Raw genomic sequence first — 10,720 nt, forward strand, 5'->3', positions numbered from 1 at the left:
CCCCCCATCATTCACTATGGTAAGATTTTTTGTTCTGATGATGCCTTATACCTGACTCATCAATCTTGTTGTTAGCAGCTAAAGGCTTACACAAGAGTTCCACCAGGTTCCTCAACTTAAAAACCAGTTGGTAATAAATCTGTCGATGTTTGTTAGAGCTCAAACAATGAAATGGATGGAAGAAGGAGAGCAAGGGAGCGAGCGCTGAAAATGGTAAATGTTTTTCTATAATTATGGAATATTAAAAAGAGGCATCTTGATTTGCCAAGGGAATTTGTATAAACAGAAATACTATCCAATGCTAACCAATGGATTTGGATTCCCTGTGGCCCTATAGGACAGAGTTGAACTGTGGCTGCTGGGTTCCAACTATGGACCATTTGATTAGTCCAACGCAAGGTACCATCAAAGTACCACCAAGGGACCTTCCAATTGCTAATGAGTAAGCACACGTCTTTCAATTGTATGTTGAAATGAGAAGGTTTTGAAGTTGAAAACTATACATTGTTCAAAATATCATATATGAATGGCATTCTGAATGTTCTCTCGCATATATAACATATACATACATACACATACATATATATCTGTGAACATGATATATATAAATCTTCAGTTGGGAGGAATTTTGTGTTATTTACAATGAATTGAATTGCAATCCACAGTGGAGTGGAGAGAGACAGAGACAGACAGAGAGAGAAGGAGAGCCGGGAGAGAGAGATAAATATGTGTGTATATATTTAACTCGTGTTTTGAAGTACTCCTAAATAATCATTTTATATAGGGAGTAAGTAGGACTATCAATGAATTACTGGAGACATTTAGCTAAATGATACACTCGAGATTAGCTCTCAGATTTGTTTTGATTTCCCTGGAACAATTTCTTTCATGGTTCTCTCTGTTCCCACCCATGCCGGAAGTGAATTTTGTGTCATTTAGTGATTATTATAATATATGTGCATATGTTTTGTTTAGACTAACAGCCTGAAAGTAAATAATTGATAAAAAAAGTAAAAACAATGATATACCATAGGAAGGATGATGAGAGACTGCCATTATATTTTATTTTAATATATGCTAGCAACTAATTAGTCCAAAGTGTATTTATAACTTGTGGCTATTATCCACATGAAAATAAATCAAATGTTGTACTTCTATGTAGATGATAGATAGAACTTGATATATATAGTGACATTGATTCTCTGTCATTTCTTATTTAATTAGCTCATATAATCAAACTAGCTGGGATAAGTAAACTTGCTTGATGTTTTTGGAAGTTTACAGCAACAGTTTAAGGGCTGGAATAACATCACATTTATAGCTTCCCTTAGAGCTAACAGATGTGCAATCATTCCAGAGTTGTATAATTCTACTTTAAACCGTAGTAAATTTAGTCCTTTCTCTTCCCTAAAGTACAAAATAAAACAGAGCCCTTTACCAAATTGTCTCGCAGCTTTAAGAGTTATGTGAGTGACTCCATTCACTCTGTGTTTTCTGTCGCTTTTGAGAAACAGAGTAAAACAAAGGTATGTAAATAGCTTGACAGATGTATATTTGACACTTTTGAAAGCAACCAGGATTTGCTTGGCAATTTCTGTTTTCTCTAGGGGTTTTAGAAGAGTAGAGAAATTTAGTTTTATATGCCAGTATATGTTTCTAAAATATGTTTTATACACCATATATAAGATGTCACTGATTCACGGAATAAGAAAAAGGGATTCAAAACTGAATTACCTATGATGCAGCTGCCCATCTCAGGGCAGACGCTTCGGGCATCACAGGTTGTAAAACTACAACCATCTTCTTCAAAATCACGGAGGCCATACTTCCGTTGAGATGTCATATTTGACAGCTAGTGCTCTAAGGACGAGGGAAACGCTGTCCAACAATTCGATAGCATTTTAAAAGTGTACACTAAAGAACCTGAAAAGCAAAAGGAATTCCTTAACATTGAATAAAACAAAGCGAGAAATCCCTCACCAACATTTTACTAGCTGTGGACCTAATGCAGTAAAAAAAAAAGTAAAAGGTAGATAGAGAGGTAAAATATTTGATAATGATATTATCAAATAAAATATTTGATAATATTTCAGAGTCCAGTGTTTTCAAAAGTAGACATTATTTTGATAAACTTTTAAAATAATATTTTAATTATAAAACATTGTTATATATAGCATTTACTAGTGTATTTTACTATTTAGACATATTATTTAAACTATTTTCTTAAAAACCTAAGCAAACCACACTGGCAGAATTTTGAGAGTGGACAGATAAAAGAAAACATCAGATAAGACAATATTCAAACTTTTAAAATTCCACTTTTATAACAATACAATAACTATGACTTTTTCACAAAGATGTTTTTAATCTATCAAAGATTGCTAGAAGGTACTTAATCTTAGGTTTAATAATTTTGAGGAAATAGTATAGAAGTTTTGCTTTACTAATGACAGAATTTTTATGGCTATGTCATTTTATTCCTGTCCAACCTCACTTTCCTTAATGTTGAAAGAAAATAAAGATCCATATTGTGAAAACTAAAAAGCAATAATAAAGAAGTAGTTTAAAAGAAACTTGAGTTTGCTCTAAATGGTTACCAGTGGAAAAATGAACATTTTCTTTTTCTTCTGGATGATGGGTTTCTAAAACTTCAAGCTCATTTCTATAATGCATATTGAATACAAACACCGATTTGTCAGGTTATTTTATTTTTGTTAGTTGATTGTGGGGATGAGTGTTTTATTTCACATCATATAGAATTACCTTCATGTATGTAACATTGGCAAATGTTATCCAGTCTTAAATTTTTGTGATTGGTCAGTCTCTACTATTTCTGCAGATGATTTCTGATAAGAACGAAGTGTGTCTAACACCAAACAACAAGGATTTACAATAAGGTGTGTGTATTAAGAAGCATATTAATAAAGCACATGTGTTTGAGTTCTCTAAAGAGGCAAAACTAGTTACATGGATATGCATATGTATACAGAAATAAATTTATATCAAGAAACGGCTCACACAGTTTTAGAAGTGGGTAAATACAGTCTAGTTCAAGTCCATGGATCAGATGTTAAGGTAGATGCTTCTCCTCACTTATACAGGTGCAGAGGCTGATGAATCACATCACTCTTGGTGCAGCTGTTGTCTGCTTCCTCGGACACCAAGTGCCCTGGCTTAAGTCATCAGGTTACAAGTCCTATGAGGTAGCATCCAATTCACCCAGTGGGGTTCCCAAATAGGAGTCTCACTGCTTCAAAATTGGATCATGGTATGCACCCTGAAGATGCAGATTCCAGTGTCCCAGTGCTCTATGGCACCCTGCCTGGGTTCCTGGAAGAACCCCAGATGGCCTGGCTAATTTCTGTTCACCTACTGCACGCCACTAAAAACCCTCCCCACCTTCTGTTCCAAGGGCATCCTCAGCCTCTCCTCCCCCCTACCTGGAGATCAACTTCCTCCCACCTCAACAGACATGTACCTATGTTCCAAACTTGATCATTCCCTCTCCCCACTAACACGCAGCCCCTCCCATCAGTAAACCTCATCCCTTGGACAGGGCTGCCACCCTCTCTGGAGGACCTCACTCCAGATCCACGTGGATCCAGATCTACCACTCAGCTGCCAGCGCTCCCTCCCTCTCCCCCTCCATTTGATCCCAGCTGTCCTGAAGTGCCTTCTGCCAAGTGGCCCATGATCTCTAGATCACCCTATGTTGTACACAAAACTGCTAATATCTTCAACCTTTATTTACAAACTTAAAGTATAAGTTTCACGAACAGAGTTCAAATATTTAAAATATGAATTTCTTTTTTACATTCAAAGGTATTGCAGATAGGTTTTCAAGTCTGAGTCAATGTCCAGCCTTTGACTCTTAACTTAGTCATATCATTTCAAGACTACTACTAATAAAATGAATTGTCAAACTTGTGCAGAAAAAGCCCATTAACAGACAAGGTAATCCCCCCCACCCCAATAACTGTTCTGAATATATTAATTTTGAGGAATAGGCATAATTGGCTTTGATGCCTTCATGGCTGCTAACAACATATGACATGTGGTTATGAAAGGGAGGGCAGTCTGAGGGTGGTGGAAATGCTAAAAGCATGCAATTGCTTTGAAAGCATGAGCCCCAATGACAGTGGACCTCTGAAATACATACACCCTAATATACACCGACATAAGCAAAATATAACAGGATAGTCATCACAGGATCACCGGTATAATACTTCTTTTCACACAGCATACAGGCATTGATGTAGCAAGATCTTGTCTGCATGTTCAAATTCCCTCAGAGGTACCATGGAAGATGGGCCTAGTGATCTGCTTCCCAAAAACTGGTCGTGGGAAATCCTATGGAGCAGTTCGAACCTGACACCTACAAGCTAGAAGGGACTCCATCGCTCCTTAGGGTTGTATTTTTGCATAAGCCAACAAAAAAGTAAACAAAAGTAGAGAAAAATCTTCCAAACATAAACCTAGGAAGTGGGATAGATATGGATGTTTTAGAACAGCAATAAAATCAAAAGACAGGAAATGGAGGGAAAGAGATTGCTTGAGAGAAGTTGGTTTATCTGAAGGTTCATGCCTCCTTGATTCCTGGAACCCATTCACCACGAAATGAAGTGCTAGTCAGTCCTGGGCCATCCAGGACAGAGGGCTGGATTGTCAGAAGGGGCATTCACTGGTTATTTTACAGTCAAAGATGGATATTTTATAAAATTGAAAAAATGACCAATCACTTTTTTCACCAACAGGTTTGCCCACCACCATAATACAGGTCTGTGTCAATGAAGGTCATCGCAAAAACCTAAGCCAAAATGGGAAAGTAAAAGAGTCATAGCACCATCATCATCATCATTGGACATATCGATTCTGGCAAGTCTAGTACAACTGGTCACCAGTTCTACAAAAGAACTATTGAACAATTCGAGGAGGAAGCTACTGAGACTGGGGTGAGGAGGAGGCTCCTTCAAGACTGCCTGGGCCTTCGATAAGCTGAAAGCTGAGCGGGAGTATGCCAGCACCATTGATATCATCCTATGGAAATTTGAGGCCAGCAAGTACTACGTGAGCATCATTCATGCTCCAGACATAGAGACTTCATTAAGAACATCATTACAGGAACATCACCGGCTGACTGTGCTGTCCTCATGCTTGCTGCTGGTGTTGAATTTGAAGCTGGTATTTCCAAGAATGGGCAGACCCACGAGCATGCTCTTCTGGCTTACACACTGGGTGTGAAGCAGTTCGTTGTTGCTGTTAACAACATGGATTCTCCTGAGCCACCGTAAAGCCAGATGAGATACAGTAGGACCCCGAACGTCTACGCTAATCTGTTCTAGAAGGACCGTTGAGATGAGATACAGTTGAGCTCCAAATCAATGTTTCCCATAAGAAATAACTGAAAACAGATTAATCCATTCTCGACCACCAAGTTTTTACCCTAACCTTGTCTTTTTATACAAAATGCTACACAGAAAGTTCAAAGTGAATAAGTTCAGAGTTAAGTAATATAATTTAAATAAGAAACACAACATTAGAAAAGTGTTTACCAATAACAGTATGGCCCACACCTTGAGATTTATGAGGATCTGGAAAAAGGGTTTACTAAATTATCAACAATATTGATAACATGGTTAACCAGTTAGTTGCTTATCGTGATTCTTTTCAAAACCTCTTTCTTAGGACCCATGTGTATCATCTAAAAACAGTACAAAAAACCACAAACCTATGAAAATTATAGCAAAACGCTTGAAACACAGCCACCAAAGGTTTAAACTATGCGTACTAACAACACCAACACTGAGTGAGTGAAACATGACCTGCTTTTGTTTAAAAAATTCACGTGTTGGGTCAGATTCTGATATTTTGTTCAAGCTCAGAGGCAACATTTTCTCAACATTCCGCGTTGAAATCTGATTATGTAATGTACTGAGGCGGTCGAGTACCAGGGTTCTACTATATAAGGATATCATTGGAGTCAGCACCTGTCTTTAAGAAAATCGGCTACAACCCTGACACAGTAGCATTTGTTTCAAGTTCTGGTTGGAATGGTGACAACATGCTGATACCAAGTGCTCATCTGCCTGGGTTCAAAGAACAGGTTACCCATAAGGATGGCAACGCTAGTGGAACCACAATGCTTGAAGTTCTGGATTGTGTCCTGCCTCCAACTCATGCAACTGACAAGCCCCTCTGCCTGCATTTCCAGGACGTCTACCCAGTTGGAAGCATTGGCACTGTCCCTCTGTGCAGAGTGGAAACTAGTGTTGTAAAACCTGGCATGGTGGTCCCCTTTGTTTCAGACAATGGTAACCACAGAAGTTGAAATGCACCATGAAGCTTTGAGTGAAGCTCTGAAACTATGCCTGGGCACAAGGTAGGCTTCAATGTCAAGAATGACTCTGTCAAAGATGTTGACCCTGCCAATGTGGCTGGTGACAACACAAATGACCCGTCAATGGAAACAGCTGGCTTCACTACTCAAGTGATGATCCGGAACCATCCAGGCTAACTCAGTGCTGGATCTGCACCTATGTTGAATAGTCACACTGTCCACATTGCTTGCAAGTGTGCTGAGTTCAAAGAGATTGCTGTTCTAGCAGGAAGCTAGAAGTTGCTTTCAAATTTTTGAAGTCTGGTGACGCTGCCATCACTGACATGGTACCTGGAAAGGCTATGTGTGTGGAGAACTTCTCTGACTATCCGCCTGCAGGTTGTTTTGCTATCCTAGACATGAGATAAACAGTTGCTGTGGGTGTCCTGGTAGTTAATCTCGTGCCAACTTGAAACTATTAAGAGTGAAGGGGTGGAGTTTAGCCTGTCAATCAGGTTACAGCTTGATGACCTCATTTGGAGGCACTATGGACATAAATAGCTCACCGACAGGACACCGACAAGCTCCTCTGATTGATATTGCTGTTGACAAGCCACATGGAGCCACACTGATGACAGCCAGAGCCCCGGAGCTGGAGGAGCCAGGCAGAGAACTGCACCAGCACTGAGATGCTTCCACCGCCATTGGATCTACCACTGGCTGGTGATCTTCTAGCATTCTGTATCCTTGCATGTGCAGCATGAGTCTAAAGAGGAATTGGTGGGCTAATGGACTTGATCTGGACTGGTCTGGGATGCTTTTTTAATACATAATTTCTCTTTGATATAAAGTTATCTTTTACACACATATGAGTGTCTCTGAATTTGTTTTTCTGGTAAACCCAGACTAACACAGAAGTCACCATGGCCGTGGACAAATGACTACAGGTGTTGGCAAGGTCATCCAGTTTGCCAAGAAGGCTCAGGGGCTAAATGAATGTTACCCATCACACCTGTTAGCCCAGTTTTATTCAGTGTTGGAAGAATGGTCTCAGAGCTGTTTGTCTCAATTGGCCATTTAAGTTTAATAGTAAAAGACTGGTTGATGGTAGCAATGCATCGTAAAACTTTCAGAAGGAACAGAATGTTTGTGGACCATATGCTTTGGTGGGTGGACATTTCAATTTATTAGTTTTTAAAAGCAGTACTTTTAAAATGGGAAGCAACTTGATCAACTTGTCACAGAATTTTGAGACCTGTTATAACACAGCTTAATGAGAAATCTGTATCGTCTTTCGGTCAATCCTGATTCTAATTCTGCCATTTACTGAAACTTTGCTGAAACAGGTTGTTCACCTGTGAGGCGTGTAGTGGCGGTGAAGGATCGTAAAAGGTTTTGAGCAGCACAGGGAAGTGTGGGGCTGGTTGCAACACTTAGCATAATAAAATTTGTAATGCTCATAAGGCGCCTTGAAAGGTGGTCAGTGAAGGCATTACATATAGCATCTAGTATGGTGCGGTGATAGTGCTATGACTCGAAAGGATGCGGTAGTTAGAATCTAAACCAAGATAATTGAGTCCACTTAAAAGTTGTAGGGCAGCAGTAGGAAAAATAAAGATGCTGGAAGTTGAAAAACCAAAAGGAACCCAACAGGACAAATCATAAAAGAAGTCCTATCTTTGCTTGCAGCACCACCTGTAATTGTTCTCCTGAAAACCTTTTAACTGAAGCAAATCAGCCTTAATTAGCTTCAGTCTACCCTTTCACGTGATTAACTACAGGTGGCTTTCTTTTGATTAGCATGCATTTAAGATAACCGCTTATTATCTGACAATTTGAACAGAAAATTCTGGACTGTAGTCCAAGATGGCAGATTGTTAAAGTTAACCCAGAAATGAACACATCTGTAGGAACTAAGGGGACTCTCTGGTCTGCTTCTTCACATATAAGGGGCAATGCCACAACATTTTAACTTTTGAATAAGATACATAAAATTGGGGTGGAGAATGGCATCGTGTATCAGGCAGTTGCAGCAGGCTTTCCCAAATGAGGGCTGAAATCTTCTGTAGCTGGTGGCCCATAATTTTGGCATAACAATTTGAGAAGTCCTTGTTAGAGCGAGTGTGATATCGAACCTATTTCCAGATCTTTTATGTTTATGTACTGTGTTTCACTCCCATCTCTGCAATTGGACCACACCCTTTCTCATGATCTGACTCTTTGCTAACTTTGGGCCTTCTCCCCTCTGCGATGCACACTCCATAAGATCATATGTCCCATTTGTTTGGCAAATTCTGTCTGGCTCGGGCATACTTTTATTAATCCTTCAAAACTCAGAACTAATATTAGTGCTATCCTTAGATTGTCTTCTGAAATAATCTCAGAGGTAATATGTTAATCATTTATCTACACCGATTTCCTCTGGTGCACGTTTATTATTGAAAGGATTTTTAGTTTAACATCTGTCTTCTCAGTGAGATTGTGTCTGGAAACAGACCCAGGCCTCAGCAGTTCTCTATTTCTGAACATGCTACCTGGAGGACAGGTGGATTCAAATATTGTTTCCTTTATTTTGAACTGAGTTAAATGTTGAGTTCTAAAATAATATGTAAACATTCTTTTCCGGTTACAAAAACTTCATAGATTTCCTCTTCATGGCTAATATTCCATAAAAATAAAATAATTGAGCTAACTACTAGGGCTCAAAACATGCTTATCTATTGTCAATGTAACAGAATAGCCTTCACCTTATTGAAGTAATCTTTATTCCTCATTAAAAAAAAATCAAGGGGAGAAGATAATCGGCTTCAGTGGATCAACACTTTATGAATCTAATGATCTTAAAATCTAGAAACTCATTGTTTATGCTTGAATAAATCCCCTTCACTGATGCTGTGTACAGGTGAGGGAAGCATTTTAAATAACATCCCACTCAATCCCTACTTTACACAAAGAACATGTTTAACTGGACAGAAATTTAAAAGATAAAAATACTTTCTTGACTAACAGTTTACTTCAAATGAAATTGAATAAAACATAAAAATTTGTAGCCATGCCTTTGAAGAATAATGACATAAGCATGTATCTTCACAACAATAGGCAGTTTTTCAAGAAGACATATTGGGCTAAATCATATGGGAATGGAAGGGATACGAGGGAACTAAGAGTTAGAACTATTAAAATATGAAGGAGAATCACTAAAACTATAGAAGGGGCAAGGAGAGGGAGAGAGATGTTCAGAGTGTGTATTAATATTCTGACCTAGAATAGTTCACATGTTCATTCATTCCAAGAGCTTGAAAGGAAATTGGAGAATTTATAGACAAGGACATACAGCAAATGCCATGCTCTCTGTACTTTCTCACTTAGATACAAAAAATTTTTGATAAAAATCATTTATTTCATAATGAATATGTGTTAGAAGATGTGCTTTCACTTTGCATGCATTCTCATGTTTGATATTCACAATGACACTATGACATGGCTATAATTCTCATGATCCAGATAAGCAATTTGGGTCTCGGGAAATTAACTTAAGAGCACAATGCTAGTACAAAGTAGAGGCAAAGTTCATATCCAGACAGTCTGATTCAATGACCCATGAACTTAAACAAGTACTTGGAATTTCATATTATTAATCCATTAATCTTTTCATTTAAGAAATTTTTACTAAATGTATATGGGTGGAAAGTATTAGATTAGGGAAAAAGTTCCTTTTGTCATAGCTCAGGAGTATTAGTCATTTAAATAAAAGCTGAACATCCACAAATGCCAGTTTAAGATTTGTTATCAAAACCAACAAGGGCCTTGAGGAGGGAGCTGAGAGAGAACATGAAAACCTTCCATAGCTGTCAAGGGCTTGTTAAAGTAATAATGAGAAAAACGTATTACAATATGCTTTGGTCCCTTTTACCTCTTAAATCTTGGTCCAAACAATACTTTATCGTGTAAATAGTGTTGCACTGCTTTTCAGCTCTTTCCAGAGTACTAACATCTTAAATCCTCTCATCTACCTAAAAGCTTGCAGTTTACACCCCATTTTACAGAAGAAGAAACTGAAGCTTTCAGAGTTTGGGGTGACATAGCTTGTAAATGCAAAGCTAACACGGGTTCTCCATTCTTGCAGCAATAAGTTTACTGTTCTTTGAACTAAATCCCTGCTTCTCAAACTTTCCTTCTGAAGTGCTCCTTAAAGCAGAGGACACTGTGTGCGCATCCCTGGGAAGTCCGGGCACAGAGCCTGAAGCAGCCCTGGAAACACAAAGTTCCTTTGAAATCTTCTACTTTATATAAAACATGAAAATGAGTGATTCTGCTGTTTTTATATGCACATACAAGTGAAAGAAAACGTTTTAAAAGTGCACACATTCAAAACTTTTTCACCTTTAGTTAAAATAATTCTCG

The 10,720-nt window shown here is 38.4% G+C and overlaps 1 pseudogene; it reads left to right on the forward strand.

Moving 5' to 3' along the window:
• Positions 1 to 4,817: 4,817 nt before the first annotated feature.
• On the forward strand, positions 4,818 to 6,789 carry LOC101639461 (annotated as a pseudogene).
• Positions 6,790 to 10,720: the final 3,931 nt, after the last annotated feature.

The sequence above is a fragment of the Echinops telfairi genome, unplaced genomic scaffold (assembly GCF_000313985.2).
Source record: "Echinops telfairi isolate 266 unplaced genomic scaffold, ASM31398v2 ScPeMD7_9;HRSCAF=40, whole genome shotgun sequence".
NCBI lineage: Eukaryota > Metazoa > Chordata > Mammalia > Afrosoricida > Tenrecidae > Echinops > Echinops telfairi.